We start from the raw sequence: 19,102 nt of genomic DNA, 5'->3' as shown, positions 1-19,102 counted from the left end.
CGGTGAGGTGGCAAACTAACAAGATCTTCGGGAAAGACATCCGAATACTCACAAACCACCCTCGGCAATACCATCTGGGTCTCACTACTCTCACCACTCTCAAAGCTGGCAAGTAGACCACTAAGCTCACTTCGCCCTCGCGAATCATACCCCGATGGCAAAATACTACCAACCCGGTCTCCCAAGAAATGGAACCACTCCCCGCTCAAGGTACATAGTGTGACCCTCTGGCGGTAGCAATCAATAACAGCCCGGTATGACGATAGCCAGTCCATACCCAAAATAACATCAAAACCCTTCATGGGCATGACAACAAACGGAAAAGGAAGCCTATAATCGGTGACCTCAATATCACATCCTCTAACACCCTGTTTCAGGATCAACTCACCACCCAAAGGCGATACCACACAAATAGGAGATGCTAACTGTGCTAACTCCAATTCAAAAACAGATGCAAATGCAGCAGATACAAAAGAATGAGATGCACCCGTGTCTATCAACACACTAGCAACCGAGTTGCAAAACAGAAAAGTACCTCTCACTACTGATGGAGCCGGTACTAAATCCTGCGCGGTAACAGCATACACGCGCCCCGTAGGCCCCTGGTCTACCTGCTCACCTCTCGGAGCAAAAGACTGCTGCACAGACTGGGATGACGAAGCTCCCGGATTAGCCCACGAGGCCTGCATAGACTGAGCTAGCTGAAAACCCTGCGTCTGCCTAGAACTAGACGCTCCTGAAGTGGCACTCAACTGCGGGCAAAACCTCTTCAGGTGCCCAGGCTGTCCACACTGATAACAAGACAAGGGCTGCCCCCTGCCCAAACTCTGACTCTGCGGTCTAGCTGAAGAAGAAGCAGCTCTCTGACCCCCACCCTTCAGCGGGCAAACAGAAACCTTGTGACCCAGCTGGCCACACTTGTAACAGGTGAATTCCCCCTGACCACCTCTCCCGGAGCCTGCACTCGGCACTGGGAAGGTCGATCTAGCAACACCACCCTGCGACTGCTGAGGGTTAGAACCCCTCTGCCTCCTGCCATCACCCTGACCATCTTGGCTCCTCTTGGAGCCTCTCTGCCCCTCATCCTCCTCCTGCATCATGAGCTCCATATGAGCTGCAGCGTCCACTAGATGTCTATACTCTCGGATGTAAGACCCACCAACCCTCAACTTGAGGCCCCGCCTCAACTTCCGCTCAAACTCATAGCAACGGCATTCCTCAGACGCCACTAGTTCAGGTGCAAACCTGGACAGACTGGTAAAAGTAGCCTCAAACTCGGCCACTGACAAGCCCTGCTGATTAAGCCGGCTAAACTGATCCCTCAGCTTCTCCCTAGCTGCTGCAGACAAAAACCTCTCCTGAAAAGCATTTATAAACGCCTCCCAAGTACCACCAACACGAGCCTTCTCGTACTTCCACCATTGACCCGCATCTCCCTTCAGTTGGAAGGATGCCAAGGTCACTTTCAGTGCTCCATCCTCGATGCCAAGCATCTCGAACGTCTTACTCATTTGCTCTAGCCACTCATCAGCCTTCAGTGGCTCTTTCGGATCCCCGATAAACTCATCCGGATTAGACCGGAAGAACTCCCTCTTCAAGAAAGAAGGCCCTGCCTCAGTTGCCTGATTCCCAGCTCTAAGAATACCCAAAGCTCCTGCTATCTCTCTGGCCAAGGCACCCATAGCCTGCTGGCCCGCTGGCTCGGCCACATTGGCCTGACCAACTCCCTCCTGCACTGCCGGAATCTCACCCGGTAACGGTACTTCCTGCCTCGCAGGTCTACCACGCCTAGCACCTCTTCCTCGTCCTGACATCCTAATAAAGGTAACACAGAACGTTAGCACATTCACAAATGTGCCGAAACTAAACACTCACGTCCTAATGCATGGACAACAGTAATTCACTCCACGTAAGCACATAAACACATAAGCACTTACGAATTTCATTTCTGGATAATGATAGTCCCGAGGCGTTACTAGAGTTCCGGTTAGAAATAGCATTGATCAAGTGCTTTTCCAACAAGACTCCCAGAAACCCAAGGATCCAATCAACATCCTAGATATTAAATCCCATACCCACATAGTCACATAAGCATGTTATCAAGTAAACACATAGCATATGATACTACATCTAAGTCTCTATCAAGCGAGACAAACCCATTGTGATACTAATCACTTCCCACGTACCCCAAGTATTTGAACCCGGTACGCTCTGATACCAAGTTGTAACGCCCTCGAAATAATAACATTAAACCCGACAAATAAGACATGCATTGATATTCAAAAGTTCCACATTCTTTCATTTCTCAGAGTTTCATTACAAAAAGTATTACATGTTAACAACAAAAGCAAATGCCCTACGGGCTTACAGCTTTCCAAGTTAACACTTGGTTACAACAAAGAGTACTAACTCATACACATTAAGCCCTTGGCTTGTATTTACATGTAATACATCAAAAGTAAAACGACTACATTATGTCCGCCTCTAGCCTCTCAAGCTATGTTCTTGGAGGTGGCATGCTTCCTGCACCTGAAAATGATGTTCCCATATAGGGTGAGCCACAGCCCAGTAGAAATACACTAAACCAACCATGAACAATGACTAAAATATTAGCAATTGATAGATGGCCAACACTGATACAATCACATAAATCACATATTTATGTCATACGACTTATGAGTCCAAGTTTCCTTTCATTTTCCCTTTTTCAACGGATAGACATATAAGCACTACCCACATTCTCAACAGATATGTATAACAACAATATCCACAGATAAGCATATAAGCTATATCCACATTCTACAACAGATATGTATAACCACAATATCCACAGATAAGCATAAAAGCTATATCCACACATCACAAAGATAAGCATATAAGCTCTATCTTCACTTCTTTAGACAAGCATATGAGCTGTATCTACGGAGTTCATCCCCTATCTTCTCCCAACACTATCCGGTTTAGAGGTACATCCCCTATCTTCCCCTAAACCGCGGAGTACATCCCCCATCTCCTCCTCTACACATAACGTATACAAACACAATGGTTCTATATACAATCACTCAATACATATAATTAATGTATTCTATCAACCGTCAAGTTCCATGACACACTTCATTGATTAGTTTCAGTCTGCCTAATCTTCATGCATTGTCTACAACAATCACGACTATCCTCCACCGATAGCCCAAAGCAGTTATTTCTAAACAGAAAATAAATGCACAATGGATATTCAATCAACATTTCATTTCCTCATTCCTCACAATTAATTATCCCAATTAATTAAACAATGTAATTAGGTCAATTCCCATAATTAACATTTCAACCCTTAGGTCCCATTTTCATCAATGATTTAACATTTATTCCATTTCTCTATTCCAAACATGCATCTAGGTTTATTATGAATAAAACCCCAACTTTTGTAAAATTACACAAAAGCCCCAAACTTTCACAAAATTACCAAACCAACCCCGACATCTCAAAATACTAAAATTTAAAGACAAAATCCATAGAGAAGAGTAGGATATCCCTACCTCGAAGTTTGAGCCAAAAAGGAGATGAAGACTCGAAGATCAACGTGCTCCAAAACCAAACTTTTTCATATTAAAACAAAGCTCTCAACGCCCTCTATCTTTTTAACAAAAGCCCTAGGCTAGATTCACACTCTAGGGAGATCAATTCTTAGAGAGAATATAAGTGTAGAGAGAGAGGGTCTCGAATCTAGGGTTTGATCAAAAAAAGAAAGTGAAAAAGTGATGTTCAAAACGCTACTGTCCGCTGATATAAAACACGCTCGCTCGAGTGAAGACTTGGTCGCTCGAGCGACCAGACACAGAAACCTCTCGCTCGAGCCAAGAAGTCCTCGCTCGAGCCAAAAACTCAAAAGTGCACTCGAGCGAAAAGAATGCTCGCTCAAGCCAACAACTCAAACCCTCAGGTCTGCAACCTGAAGCACGCTCGAGCGACAGACCTCTCGCTCGAGCGAATAACAAACCAGACCGCTCGAGCCAAGAAAAGCTCGCTCGAGCCAAGAAACACAACTCTCAGGTCCAGAACCAGGAGCAAGCGCTCGCTCGAGCGAAGCCACTCTGGCTCGACCCACCAGACACGAACTCAACTCTCGCTCGAGCAACAAACTCCTCGCTCGAGCGAAGGGCCAAAAATCTGGGCAGCAACACTAGGCTCCCAAGCACAACCAACCTGAAACAAACCTGCCCAACACATCCTATAACTTAATATACCAGTTAAGAGGATGCAAACATGATAATAAACAACTACCAACATCCACGGACACATGTCCGGATCACTATATAACAAGGGTAAACCCGGGATTGCTATAATTTTCTCTAGTTTGGTTAAAATATAGAAAAAATTATAAGCAAATCAAAGACAATTATTCAAATATATAGAGAAAATTGTGAACAAATCACAGATATATTTGTGAGAAAATTCAACCCTTGAGAAATTTCAAAATACAGAAAATCAAAAAAATTGAGCAAACCAGAGAAATTTTGAAATTTCTCTTATTTGAAATTTCTCTAGATGGAAATTTCTCTGGGTCAACTGCGGTGGAGGCGCTAGCGAAGTTGGCATTAGTAGAGAGAGATTTGTTGATGGAGTTTAAGGTGTCATGTTTGAAGACAATTGAAGTTAGAAATTTTGACAAGGTTTGAATCGATTTTGAGTTTTTAGATTATGGATTTCGTTACTTGAAATTGTGGATTGAAATTGAGTGTGTTGGCCAGAGAGAATCATCAAATTTCTCTAGCCATCACACAGAGAAAATTATGAGCAAATTAGAGAAAATTAGTCAAATACACAGAGAAAATTGTGAACAAATCACAGAGATATTTGTAAGCAAATTAGAGAAAATTCAACCCCAGATAAATTTCAAAACATAGAAAATCAAAAAAAAATTGAGCAAACTGGAGAAATTTCAAACTAGAAATTTCTTTGGTTTGAAATTTCTCTGGATGGAAATTTCTCTGAGTCAAAATTTCTCTAGATCAATTTGAAGGACCTTAGACATTATGAAAATATTGGATGTCCTTTATGCTATAAAATCTTAATATCAGGGACCCTAAAAAAAAAATCCCCTTTCTTAAATTATAAAAATATATAAATAGATCTCTTAAACTATTGATATTTTCACTTTGACCACTTCTGTCACCGTGAGTTAAACCAAACTTTTAAACATTTTTTAGACAAAAATACCCATCAGTACTCTATATATTTACAATTTCATTATTATTGTTTTTTTATTTTTTTAAAATATAAGCATTCATCTATAATTATTGTTTATTATTATTTTTAAAAATTTTGGAAGTATATTTTTTGTAGAAATAGTTTTTTTTAAACAATAATAAAATAGGAAAATTGAGAAGAAGTGTTATTGGGTATGTTATATAGAGTGTTGAATTGTATTTTTATCTCAAAAATTTCAATATAATAACGACATGAGCCAAAGTGAAACACGCCAATAGTTTAAGAGTCTATTTGTATGCTTTCATAATTTATGGAGTCAAAATGATACTTTTCAATAGTTTATGAGATCTCCATGAAAATAATCCTCTTTTTTTTTAGTGATTAAAAGACAATAAAATATTATATTTATTTGTTTTTTCGTTTATTCATAATATTATTTTATTTGTGGTAAGTCTATTTCTACAAGTGGGTGGCATTAGGTCCAATAATTTAAATCTTTTTTTGGAGATAATAACATGATTAATAAAATTGTTTGATCAAAATGATAGATTATTATTTTGAATTTTTTTTTCATTACCCTATTGTCGCTAGATACCGTCAAACGGGGTTTTTTTAGATAAAGACAAGACAAAATGATCTTTTTCGGAGATAAGGATATGATTTTTTCGAGAAAAAAAAACCCTACTATTATTAGATCATTGACACTTGAAAAATCACCTAAAAAATTTATTAAAAAGTTGCTGGCGGAGGCAACAATGACGACTAGTGGTGATATAGACAGATAGACAAATAAATGATATATAAACAAATAAAGAGATGATGCATTGACAGATAGGTAAACAAATAGATGACACTTATGTATATAGGTGGATAGAAAAGTGATGTAAAATACAGCTGTAACAACCCCGACCCATGATTGACGTTAATCCATGCTTACTTATGCCGAATAAGTAATTAAAGTGAAATTTTGCATCATATGTTGCCTTATGTGTGTTTATATCTGTTTACCGTAGAAAGATCTATTCAAGTTTTCGCTATGGTTTGCGAATTGAAGGCCTTATCGGCATGCGATTCAGAAATTTATTTGATTTATGTGATAATTTGATTTTTTAGAATTTTATGGTAGGTTTAATTGAAATCTGATTCGGAACAAGTTAATTAAATTAATTAATGCCTACTGGATTAGTTTTAATTAGTTGCCACTAAGTGAGCCTATATAAGACTCCTTATATGCTCCACTTATCCTTTTTGTTGATATCAACACATCCTTGAGCCTATACACACAAAACAAACGTGAGCAAGAGAGAGAAAATAGAACTTTGAGCTCAACTAAAGGGATTGCTAAGAGAAATGGGAGAATTGGACTTAGAGACTCAAGAAATAAGCCTCTAGTTCTCACTTTGGAAAGTCTAGGTAAGAATTCAACCTTTAAGTTCTTTGATTGGGCATTAAGAGCATGAATTCAAAAGATTAAGTATGTGAATTTGAGATTTGGACTAGAAAGGAAGAAATTTTACTCATACCTTGCATGCATGCATAATTCCTAACATTTTGAAGTTATTTTCGAAGAATTTCCTCATGCATATTGCTAATTCACTTTACCTTTAAGAATGCATCAAGTTTCAAGTCATTTTGTAGTATTAGATCATGTTTTGGAAGTTTTGAAGTCAAGACAATTCATGCATGTCATGTTTACATCACATTCTCAAGTTTTAAGTTGAGTTTTGCACAATTGGCATGCTTTTGGGCTTTGATTTTGCGAAATGGTTTTGAATTCTTCATGTTTTCCACGTTCACATGAGATTCCTCACGTTTTTGGCCCAAGAAGCCATAATTTGCAGCTTTGGGGTTGAATTTGAAGCTTGGAAGCAATTCTGGAGATTCCAGAATTCTGCTCCTACGCTCAAGCGAATGAATCTATGCTCGAGTGACCACTCTGAGTGCGTACACTTCTGCTTGAGCGACCTGAAGTCCGCTCGAGCGTGAAATGCATGCTCCCAAAAGTTCTTATGTTTTACAGGCTTAAGCGACAAAAGTTGCACTCGAGCAAGCGTTGAGCGAGCATTTAGCGGAAAAATCAAGCAACCAGCACTTTTGCAAAAGTTTACAGACCGCTCGAGCAACCACTCACATTTTGCATGTTCGCTCGAGCATAGGAAGTTGCACTCGAGCGAGGACCCTGTTTTCAACAAGTTTTGTTAAGTGTTTTTAAGTGCATTTTTGCGTCCTCATTCCATCTTAGGCATTCCTAGGCCAAGTTTAAGACACCATAATGAGGATAGAGGAGTAGGAACACACCAAGAAAAGAAAGAACTAAGTTGTTGTTTCCGGGTGTGTAATTCAGTACGTATTCGTTCTGTATCTGTGTAGGTCACGTGCCACAAAATCTCTGAATTGCCTACTCTGTCCGTTTACTTGGAGCCATTTGTTATCTGTGAGTAATAACTTGGTAAAGCTATGTCCAAGTTAACTTATTTTTTGTGTATGAAGTAAGATCTGTTTTATGAAATGTTATGTGTTGTACTATGAATGATTGTCCAATTTTTGATAAGTATTTGTGACACAAGTATGTTATCTATTCCCGGTCCGGAAGTTCCTTTGTGGAACTGACAAGTTATCTATACCCGACTGGAGGTTCCTATATTGAATTAACAAGTTATCTGTTCCCAGTCTGAAGGTTCTTTTAAGGAACTGACAAGCTATCTGTACCCGGCTGGAGGTTTCTCTATAGAACTGACAAGTATGATCTATGATGCTTTGTATATAATCTGTTAGCGCTAACGGATAAACCATGTATGATCAAGCATAAGTTTTGATTTCTGTCAATGACTCAAACAATAGTACAATTATGAATCTATTCTATGTACGAACTTAGTTATGGGACATCATTTATTTAACGATTTACTCTGTTATTATTCATTGGGCTCCCGTTCACTATTTATATTACGTATGTAGGTGATTAGACATGTGACCAGGCTTAAAGTTGAGGACCTGGCGTCCCAGTTTTTGTCAGCCAGCCTTTGTGCCTCCCGAGGAGGTTCCAGATTAAGTCAAGTTTAGTGGCTGTTTTTGTTAATGTATTAAGCTTTGTTTCCTTTGATTTTCGGAAAAGATTTCTTTTAGTATGTACATGGAGTGACGTGTAAATACTGCATCTTTTGACGTCGCTCGTAAGTTTATAAAAGTTTAAAATCATCTATCTCATGTATGTCTTCACAGCTCAATGGACTATGTATATTTTATATATTTGCTTCCGCAACTCCTAATTATATGTTATTCTGTTAAGAAGTTTTTGGTAATTCAAGGATTACTGGCTAGTTACGACACTAAACCTATAGGGGGCGGGTTTGGGTCGTGACAATAGCGATTCCGATTTTGACCTAACCTTTATTGTATTTCGGACTCGGGTTTTGTGGTTTAGTGTTGTTGTTCATCTCTTTTTCCCTTGTTTTCCTTGAAGTTTGCCTTTTGGATTGTTGTGGTTATGTTTGGGATAGGTTGGTTGCTTGATTTCCAAACTCATGTTGCTCAGATTTTTGCTCATTCGCTCGAGCGACACTTTTTGTGCTCAAAAGGGCTTTGCAAACTTTCAGTACTTTTGCAGGCTGCAAAACTACTAGGAGAGTGTATTCTACGCTCGAGCGGCCATTTCTGACGCTTGAGCAGTTGATCTGTTGCTTGCAAAACTACTGGATGCGTGTTTTCAACGCTCGAGTGTCACTTCTTGCGCTCGAGCGTTGAGCATCTTTTTCATTGTGTCTTAGCGCTCGAACAACACTTCTAGCGCTCGAGTGGAACAACTTATTGTGTCTGACGCTCGAGCGTCACTTCTTGCGCTCAAACGGACTGTGCATATATCAGTTCGCAACAACACCTTTTTACATCACTTTTTCACATATTTTTCCACCAAAACCCTAGATCAGGACCCTCTCTCTCTAAAACACTCTCTCTCTTTCTACATTTTCACCTAGTTCTAATGATATCTTTGCCCACTTGCCTTTGTTAAAAAGTTAGAGCATCTCATGGGCTACATTCTGATCTAATTAAAGCTTGGTTTTGGCGTCCTTGAAGTTTCTCCATATCTCCCTTTGGTCTTCTAAGCTTGAGGTAGGTCTACACATTCTTATAGTTTTTAACTTAGTTATTGGTTGTTGTGTAACAATGGTGGGTTTTGGGAATATTTAGGACAAACCTAGGGTTTGGGATGTAAAATCAAAAGAGAGGTTTTCTAGTGAATGTGATATAAATGGTCATGGGGTTTGAAAATGAGTTTATATTGTATCAAAATTGTTGATTTTGGCATTTGGGTTGACATTTGAGAAAGAGAGAAGTTAACCTAAAATGGTTCAAATATTTATTTTGTATAAATAAATGAAATTGGTATTATAAATATGAAATTGGATGAATGTTGATGTAAATGATGGAGTTGGATATGCATTACCTCACACTTTTGGAAATTTGAATAAATTATTTGTCTTGAGATTGAATATCTGTTTAGAAATATCTGTATTGGGCTATTAGTGGAGAATAGCTATGATTGTTGTAGAAATTACATGAGGATTAAGTGAATTAAAACTAATCTCTTATGGGTTGTCATTGAATATGACTATGTTTCAAATACACCGTATATGCATGATTGGTTGGGAGGAAAAAGGGGATGTACTCCATGTTTGGAAGGAGATAGGAGATGGACTCCATTGAATTAAGTTGGCCTGTGTGTCATGGGTAAAAGTCTTGAAACCGCGCGTATACATGGGTGCTGATATCGCAGACGAAATTTCAGTCAAATGACAGATTGAAGTGTTTGTGTGATAATTGTGTTAATTTGGGAACCATTGAGTTGTTGTCTCAGATGGGTCGTTTGAAAGAATATGAAACTGGCTCATGAATTGAGATGAAATGAATTAACTTGAATTGACGATAAGGAAAAAGGGATTGAGATATGAATTTTGGCACTTTATAATTATATAGAAAATGAATGTTTTATCACTGGCCTTGTAAATGCACATTTTATTTATACCTTCGTTAAAACTCATATATTGTGTTAAATTGTTCCTACTGGGCTTTGGCTTACCCTATCTGGGAAAAATTATTTTCAGGTATTGACGATATGCCTCCACCAAGGCAGTAGCTCGGGAGGAGTTTGGAGCACGAGCTTCACTTTTTGTACTTATTTGTAAAGCCAAGGGCTTAAATTGTATAGAGTTTGACTCTCTTTTGTTGTAACCAAGTAATGACTTGGAAAGATGTAAGCTTTTAGGGCATATAATTATCTGTTTAACAATGCTGTAGATTCATGATGAAATATTTATGAATGTATATCGCATGTATCACTTTTGTATAACGATTCAGGTTAATGGAAATTTATTATTTTGATTACGTTGTCTTATATATATTGTGTTGGGTCGAATTATTGTAATTATTTAAGGGCGTTACATAAATAGATAGACATATATTCAAGGGTAATATGGTCTTTCAAATTGTTGTCTTTTTGATCAAAAAATAATAGAATTTGGAATTATTGTCCAAAAATTTCGAAATTATACTTATAACTGAGTGCCTTAAAATAATTTTTAGACGTAAAATTCTCTAAAATAAATTATTCATGCAGTGAGGACATATGTTCTATTTTTGAGTAATGTTGCACTTCATGAAAAAAAATGAGGGAAAGTTTCAATTAGTTTGTGATATCTTATTGTATCTTACGCAATCACATATATTAAGTTACATTCTATCAATCATAGAGCACTATAAGACAAAATTATGTTTATACTATTTGCAAACTAAAACTTCAAAATTAAAACATATTTATATTAAAGTAAGCCTATTTTCTTGTTTTGCTACCTATCACACTAGATTATTTCTAAAAGTTTTATAAATTTTTTCCTTTTTTTTTTATGAAACATAATACTGTGTTTTTTAAGACAATTTTGTCATTTATATTGTGGCAAATTACATTTTACCCTTTCAACTATTGTCTTATATTACTTTACCTTTTTGAATTAAAAATTGCACCACATAACCTAAAAATTATAACATGTAACCTGCTCATCTATTTTTTTTTAATTTTTTTTTAATTTTTCAATTTGAATCTTATTGAGGGTATTAAATTACACTTAATCCCCTTAAACTATCAGTCAATATCATCACTCTAACCCTTAACTAAAAACATTGTTTGATTTTTAAGCTTAAAAAAAGTTTTTGCAGTTTTTTTTTTTTTTTAGTAATTTTTTTAAAAAAGATCATTAGAAAAAAAGAAAAAAATACTTGTATATTTTCATTTTTTTTATCCTTAGTAAAAAAAAAAAAAGAAGAGATTTTTTCATGAATATTTTCACTTTGTTTGATTTTGTTTTCAATTTTTAAATTTTTTTTCTATAAAATTAAAAATTAATTTAGTGAAAAAATGAAAAAAAAAACTCATCGTTTTTATTTAGTTTAATCTTTTTAAAAGGAAGAAATAATATTTCAAAATTCAAAAATATAATTTTAGATTTATTTTTGTTTTGTTATTTTCTATTTAAAAAAAATAGAAAACAGTTTTTAAAATTCAAAACAAACAGACTTTTTAAATATATCTAAATTAGATATATTTAAAAAGTTAAAAAATAAAAAATAAAAAAAATTCACTAAATACAAATAAAAGAATTGAAAAAATATTTTAAAAACTAAAACAGATTGATAATTTAATTTTAAGCATTCTATTCAAAATTTAAGATGTAAGTCACATGTCAACTTTTCGTTAATTTAAGAGACAGATGATTAACAAAATATTTTCCGATTCATTCATCGATTTGAATTTTAAAATATTAATTGACCAATTCTCACGGCCCGCTTAATTTATATCTGCTAACTAAATAAACGAATATAAACTAATTTTTGATTAATACTATACAAATAAAAAATTCATACATAACAATATACCTCATTATATATAATTCATTTCAAAACAAAACATTATTAAAAATAAATTTAGTTACATCTATATAATAAGGAAGCTCGGTTTTTGAATTCTGATGTGACCCTTATACCTGTGTCAAAATTTGAATCGTTAGATTGATTTAATCTAATGGCTCAAAATATCACACCCCATTTGTCTATCATTTTCAACTGACAGCCTCTCACTCTCTCTCACTCCCATTTGTCTCTCCCATTTATCTCTTTTTGATTTCAAATTTTGAAAACGCAGCCCTCTCTCTCTCTCTCTCTCTCTCTCTCTCTCTCTTCTCCATCACGGCCCAACCTTCCCTGTCGGAGCCCATTCCCTCTCATCATCTTCTCTCTGCCTCCCTCCATTTCTCCGACGGCACCCCCTCTCTCTCTCTTCCTCCCTCTCTCTCCCAATCTTCATCAGCAATGGCAGCCCCAAACCCCATTGACGACGGAGCCGTTGCAATAGAGGAACAGGGAACAATGGTGTTCAACAAAGAAATAATCCGGTATATATACGGTTCAGGTGAGCAAACCTGATGAAGATTGCACTCTGTTGATGGCACGTGACTTGCGTTAGCCTCATACACAGAAGCGAAGAGGCAGCAAACCCAAATTCCGAAAGAACCCTCCAAACTCCAAGGTAAATAATTAGATATATATTATCAGAGAGATAGGTTCCTTCATATCTCATCTCTTTATATTTTTTTATATTTTTTTTATAAGGTTCAATTTTAAACCTGCACTGATGATCAGTACGATTTTAGAATTAAGCCCCATAATAAGACTGTGGAGAGATATAGATAAATAAGGTATAAAGGAGAGTCTAGCAACAGACATACTATTAGTTTGTGATTGGTGTGTGAAATGTGCCATATGATGCCATAGAGATTTGGAATGTAAAATAGAAATGAAAAAAAAATTAATTTATATTTTTTTAATTCTTATTTAAATTTATGATCCACAATTTAATAATTCTATTTTCACGTCCAAACATGGTTTACTTCCTTCCAATTGCTAATCTAATGAAAGTAATGAAACATGGCCATTGGCCTCTATCTCTACTAACTCCGAAGTTGTTGAAGTGTAGGGAGGCTTAGACAGTGACCATTTCAACTAGCAAAGATTTGATTAGGCAAAGGTAGATAGATTTAGATAGATAGATTAAATTAATACTGACAACTGAAACATAAAGGGTCAACAAACTTATAAATATGTTTTGTTTTATTAACAAAGGGTATTGCTTTAAATCATCTATATAATAAGGAAGCTCGATTTTTGAAAGTTTTGTTTATTAATTATTTGAATTTTGAAGTTTGTTTTTAGAATTTACATGTTTTTAGAATTTAAAGCAATTTCAAGTTTTTTTTTGTGTGTATATAATTCATGATTGATTTAAAGCACAAGCTAGAAACATGCTGTTATTGGTGCATGCTCGCATAAATAGCTGTTAGAATACAGAATTCAGAAACGACTTTGAATTAGAAATGCACATCATCAAATCATGTTGCTCCTCCTACGTCACGCTTTTCATAAGGATTGTTCCTACTCTCATCCAATTTCAATTTTTCTAAGGATGCAATTTCAGCCGACAATGTAGACCAACTCATGAAGTTGTCAAAAAAATATACATTTTGCTCATCTTAAAGCCTGTATGATACATAGAAGTATGCAAATAAATGAAAGGAGTTATTAAATTAAATACACCAATAATAACAAGAATAGTACAAATAAATATAGTCACAAAACAAAGAATATTTGGATGAAAGATATAGCGATCCCGGTTTTCCTGTTGTTGTTTAACTGTAATCCGGACTCGGTTCTGTAGATTCGTTGTTGTCTTATCCTCATTTCTATCCCCTTCTCTTTTAATTAGAGTTTTGGGTTGTGTTGGGCAAGTTGGGAATAAGTTGGTCGTGTTCTAAAACTTAGAAATTTTGCCCAGGTTTTGGTCTCTCCGCTCGAGCGGCGATTTGACGCTCGAGCGGGATTTTGTTGTTGCCTTTCCGCTCGAGCGGCAGTTTGGACGCTCGAGCGTGAATTTCCTTCTCTCAGTATTTTGGACATCTGCAGAAAATTCTGGGAGAGTGCATCCGGCGCTCGAGCAGATCTTGGGACGCTCAAGCGTGAACCTGTGTCTGACGCTCGAGCGGGGTGTTTTACGCTCGAGCGAACCTGTTTTTATATCAGTTTGTGAAATCACTTTTTTGATCACTTTTTGATTTCCTTTCTCTCTCTTACTTTTTCAAAACCTCCATTGGAGAGCACCTCACTCTAAAACCCTAACTTCTCTCTTAGGATTGATCTAGTAGGAGTTGTTTTCTCACCTTGGGCCTTTACAAAAGTTGTGTTGATCGTAGAGGGCTATCTTTTAATCTGAAAATTTCGGGATTTGGAGCATTTCAGTTTCTTCATCTCCTTCGTTGAGCCCCATCATTCGAGGTAGGGATAACCTACTCCATCTTATGAGCTTTGTCTTTAAATTTTAGCATTTTGTTATGTTGGTGGTTGTTGAGTAATTTTTGAGAAAGTTTAGGCCTTTGTATAATTTCACAAAAGTTGGGGTTTTAAATATATAAACCTATATGCATGTTAGGCATAGAGAAATGAGATTAATGTTGGGACATTGATGGAAATGGAACCTTAGGGTTGTTTTGTAAATTATGGTAATTTGCCCTAATTGGTTTAATTAATTAATGCATATAATTAATTGAAGAAAGCGAGGAATTGAATTGAGAATGTTGAAATTGGGAATGTATGGGATTAAAGAGTGTAGACAAATTATTTGTTGCTCACCTAATTAGAATGTTGATATATTATCCATTTGTGCATTTATTTCCTATTTAGAAATAATTGCTTTGGGCTACCGGTGGAGGGTAGTGTTGATTGTTGTAGACAATGCATGATGATTAGGCAAACTAAAACTAATCAATCGGATGTGTCATAGAGTATGACGGTTGATACAATACATTAACTTTATGTATTGAGTGATTGTGTATATGACCAATGTGTTTATATGCATTATGTGTAGACGGTTAGTAGAATACATTAATTTTATGTATTGATTGATTGTGTATAGAACCTTTGTGTTTATATGCATTGTGTATAGAGGAGGAGATGGGGGATGTACTCCACGGTTTAGGGAAAGATGGGGGATGTACCTCTAAACCGGATAGGATTGGGAGGAGATGGGGGATGAACTCCGTAGACACAGCTCATATGCTTGTCTAGAGAAGTGAAGATACAGCTCATATGCTTATCTTTGTGAAGTGTAGATACAGCTCATATGCTTGTCTAGTGAAGTGTAGATACAGCTCATATGCTTGTCTAGTGAAGTGTGGATATAGCTAATATGCCTATCTGTTGATGTGTAATATGCTTATCTATTGGAATGTTGATATAGCTCATATGCTTGTCGGATTGTAGTATTGATGTAGCTTATATGCTTATCTGTTGGAGTAGTGATGTAGCTCATATACTTATCTATTGAAAAGTTTGTTTGATTTGATATAGCGCTAAAATGTATATCATCATCGTTTGTGAAGTATGGAAGTAGTTTATGTGTTATTAATACAACACCAAAATGTGCATCCACCGTGAATTTTGAAAGTGTTCTAGTGATGAACTATAATCTCATCAAAATGTTTTGGCCAGAGTACTGAGCCCTTTTTTTTTTCAAACTCAAAGTTGAATAAGAAATGAAAAGTGAATTGTAACGTAGGCTTGGTTGTCATGGAATTGAAATAAGATGTAAATGGAGGTGTAAGTATCGACCATCTTTCAGTTGCTAATCTTTTAGGCATTGTTTATAATTGGTTTAGTATATCTCTGCTGGGCTGTGGCTCACCCTATATGGGAACATCATTTCAGGTACAGGTAGCATGCCACCTCTGAGGACATAGCTTGGGAGGCTAGGGGCAAACATACTTTTGTTGCCTTACTTTCCTTTTGATGCATTACATGTAAAATTCAAGCCAAGGGCTTAATGTGTAACCGAGTCAATACTCTCTTTTGTAACCAAGCGTTAACTTGGAAAGCTGTAAGCCCGTAGGGCATTTACTTTTGTCGTTAACGTGTAATACTTTTGTAATGAAGTACTCTGATGAATTGAGGAAATGTGGATCTTTTGTATATAAATGTATGTTTATATTGATGGGTTTAATGTTATTATTTTGAGGGCGTTACAAAAGACAGGTTGACTCAATTCGGTACATACATGTTGTGTAGCTCAAGACTAGGATTTTTTTTATAGTTGTGTAGCTCAATTCGGTACATTCAGGATATTTAATGGCTCATACTAAAAACATAGTGCTATCAACAGAAACACCAAAATTCACCTAAATTTAAATAAACATATTATGGAAATTGGAAACATGCCTAACAACGTTTACATGCTTCATCTCTTTCAATAGAGAAATTTCTCTAATTGCCGTGCTTGGTGCACCCTCATCTTCCTGCTCCAAACGAATCTTCTTTAAGGTTGTAGTTTCATTTGTCACTTGGTCCCGAGCCTTATAGACCACACCATAGGTTCCTTCACCAATCTTCTCAACTTTTTCGTACTTCAATGTTCAAAGACATCAGTCTAATAAAATACAAAAATAACTAAATAGAAAGCGATAAAGATACAACAGTTTTAGAAAAGCATTAAGCATACAACTAACAAATCATATAGGTAATGTGGTACAATCAAGTGATAAGGTAGCTAAAAAAATGAATTTATAAAAATAATAATAAAATTAAATAAAGAAATAAATAAAGTAGCCCCAGACATGAAAGGCCAAAAAAACAGACAAAACACTTTGCAAAATTCCAGTAATATGTGCTTTATCAGTCATTTCCAAATGAAAAACCACAGGTGGCCTAGAAAAATAAATAAATAATTTTGCTTTTTCTGTTTGTTTAATACATGGATTTCAGGTTTGTAGGTATTTATAGATGTTATAAATATGGTTAGATTTCTGTTCTCTGTCGCCCATCTCTGTCGTGTTTGCTGGTGTTGGCTGTTTCTGGGTGCTGGTGTTTTCTACTGATTTGTGATGTGTTTCAAGGTGTGAGTGGCAATTTGGCTGAAATGTCAATTTTCTTTTTAACCATTAGAACTTATTCAATAAAATTGACATTTCAAATTATAACAATTATAAAAAGAAAACAGCATGCTCTATTGGTTTTGGTTAACATTCGCTTCTTCTCTCATTCTTTCACATATAAAGCCTATTGGGTTTTTGTCACTTTTTTTTTTTTGTTTTTTTGTTTTTTTTAAACCAGCGTTCTCTTTTTGGTTTGGTTAGCCCTCTCTTTTTCTCATTATTTCACACATGAAGTCTATTGTGTTTTTGTCACTACATGCATAATTGGATGCTGATTTTTAATGAATACATATGCTGATTTTTAATGGGTAAATTGTATTGATATTTGATAGCCTGAAGAGTGGTGGTTTTTCTGGGACATATTATTGCTGGGACTAATAAGAAGACTTGGGAGTAGTTGCATTTTACATTGAGGTTGGTCTGAGAATTTTGTTTTGTCAGAATTATATTTCATGGGCTATGTTTTATTGGATTGAATTGTTCTTTTATGTAACAGTTACCATAAAGTTACACTCTATCTATAAGGCATTGGTTTAAGTTTGGATTAGAATATATTTGGGAATGGCTTTAGTCACAAGTAAATTATCTATTGGATGGCTTTGGAAGCCTTTTACTTTGGCCATTTTTTACTTTGTCCATTTAAAGTATATATGGGAGTGCCTTTCTCCCTTTAGTAATTAGTTTTCCTAAATTTCAGTTTGTTTCTTTCCGTCATTTTCATGTCGTGTTGTGTCGTTTTGTTACAGGTCATCAATTTATGGGTTTTCGATATAATCAAAGGTATAAACTCTAAGCGATTTTTTTGTTTTTTATTATATCTGTTTCATTACTCAAAATTTTAGTAAATTTATTTTTTTGGGGTCTATTACGTATTGGGTCTTTTGTTGGATCTTTTGGTATTTTGTACTTTTTTTTTCCCCTCCACCCCTCTCCTCCTCTTCTCTCCTTAATCTTTCTTTCTTTTGAATTTATTTGGGTTTTTGGTTTATATCCATTTTGTGTGGGGAAAAATCTGACCACACTGCCCGCTCAGTAATCGACTGGAGAGCACCGGCAGAATAGATGGCTTCAGCTAACCTGCAATAGAAAGAAAAGGCTCCGACGGTGGTTCTTCCACCCGGGGGCACTCCGACGATCAAGTCAGTATATCTCTCAAAGATAAAAAATTGCCAAACTTATTGTTCAAAACATAAATTGCATACCTTAGACCCGCGGGGGTGCCTCTCTTTTATAGTTAACTCAATCTAAGTCCCACTAGAAGTATGACTTCTATGGACTCCAATTCTGTGCTTACTTGGATTCCTCAAAAGATAAAGATAAACTCCCTAAGAGCTTTATCCTTATCTTGGCCAAGTCTGCTCTTTGTCCTAGGACTCTTGTCCCATATCCGCTTATCTCAGATTCCGATATCTTCGGAGATAACCTCGGCCTCGCCAAGATAACCTCGGCATAACTTCGTGGCATCTCGGCTGACACGTCAGCGTCACCATGCCACGTGTTGGTACTCAGAAAATATATCCCCACAACTGCCCCCTAGGTTCTATTACCTCGGCATTCTGAGGTGATGGAACCTATATCGATATTTCTTTCTGCATATTGGCTCAAAAACTGTTTAGCCGAGATAATTCATTTCTAGCCGATGTGTTCTCTTCGGAGAACAAGAATTCAAACGAACTCCCCCACGCGCATGAGCTGTCATGCATTACTTCTAAACCGTTCCTCACGTGCTTCATCTTTATTGGCCCGTGTCTGTGACGCGCCTATAGACCGTCTTTCATCCGTCTACGCCGCCTGACGTATACGCTCCTCCAGGCGCAATAAATGCCCTGTTTTGCCGCCGTTTCAAGTTTTTGATAAAACCTTTCTTTCCATCTTCA

General features: G+C 36.3%; 2 long non-coding RNA genes across 2 annotated transcripts in view; one reads left to right on the top strand and one right to left on the bottom strand.

The window, feature by feature from the left end:
• LOC145819633 (uncharacterized) overlaps window positions 1-19,102 on the bottom strand; it is a 225,757-nt gene that overhangs the window by 74,516 nt on the left and 132,139 nt on the right. The window lies entirely within an intron of this gene.
• LOC145819634 (uncharacterized) overlaps window positions 12,608-19,102 on the top strand; it is a 117,816-nt gene continuing 111,321 nt past the window's right edge. Inside the window, exon 1 of the long non-coding RNA XR_014360396.1 lies at window positions 12,608-12,661. This is a non-coding gene — a long non-coding RNA (uncharacterized LOC145819634). The remainder of the gene's footprint in view (window positions 12,662-19,102) is intronic.

Source organism: Camellia sinensis, chromosome 2, assembly GCF_055761805.1.
Source record: "Camellia sinensis isolate YWXY chromosome 2, ASM5576180v1, whole genome shotgun sequence".
Classification (NCBI taxonomy): Eukaryota; Viridiplantae; Streptophyta; class Magnoliopsida; order Ericales; family Theaceae; genus Camellia; species Camellia sinensis.
Note: the sequence above shows the minus strand (reverse complement) of the source record. Positions and strands in the feature narration are given on the sequence as shown.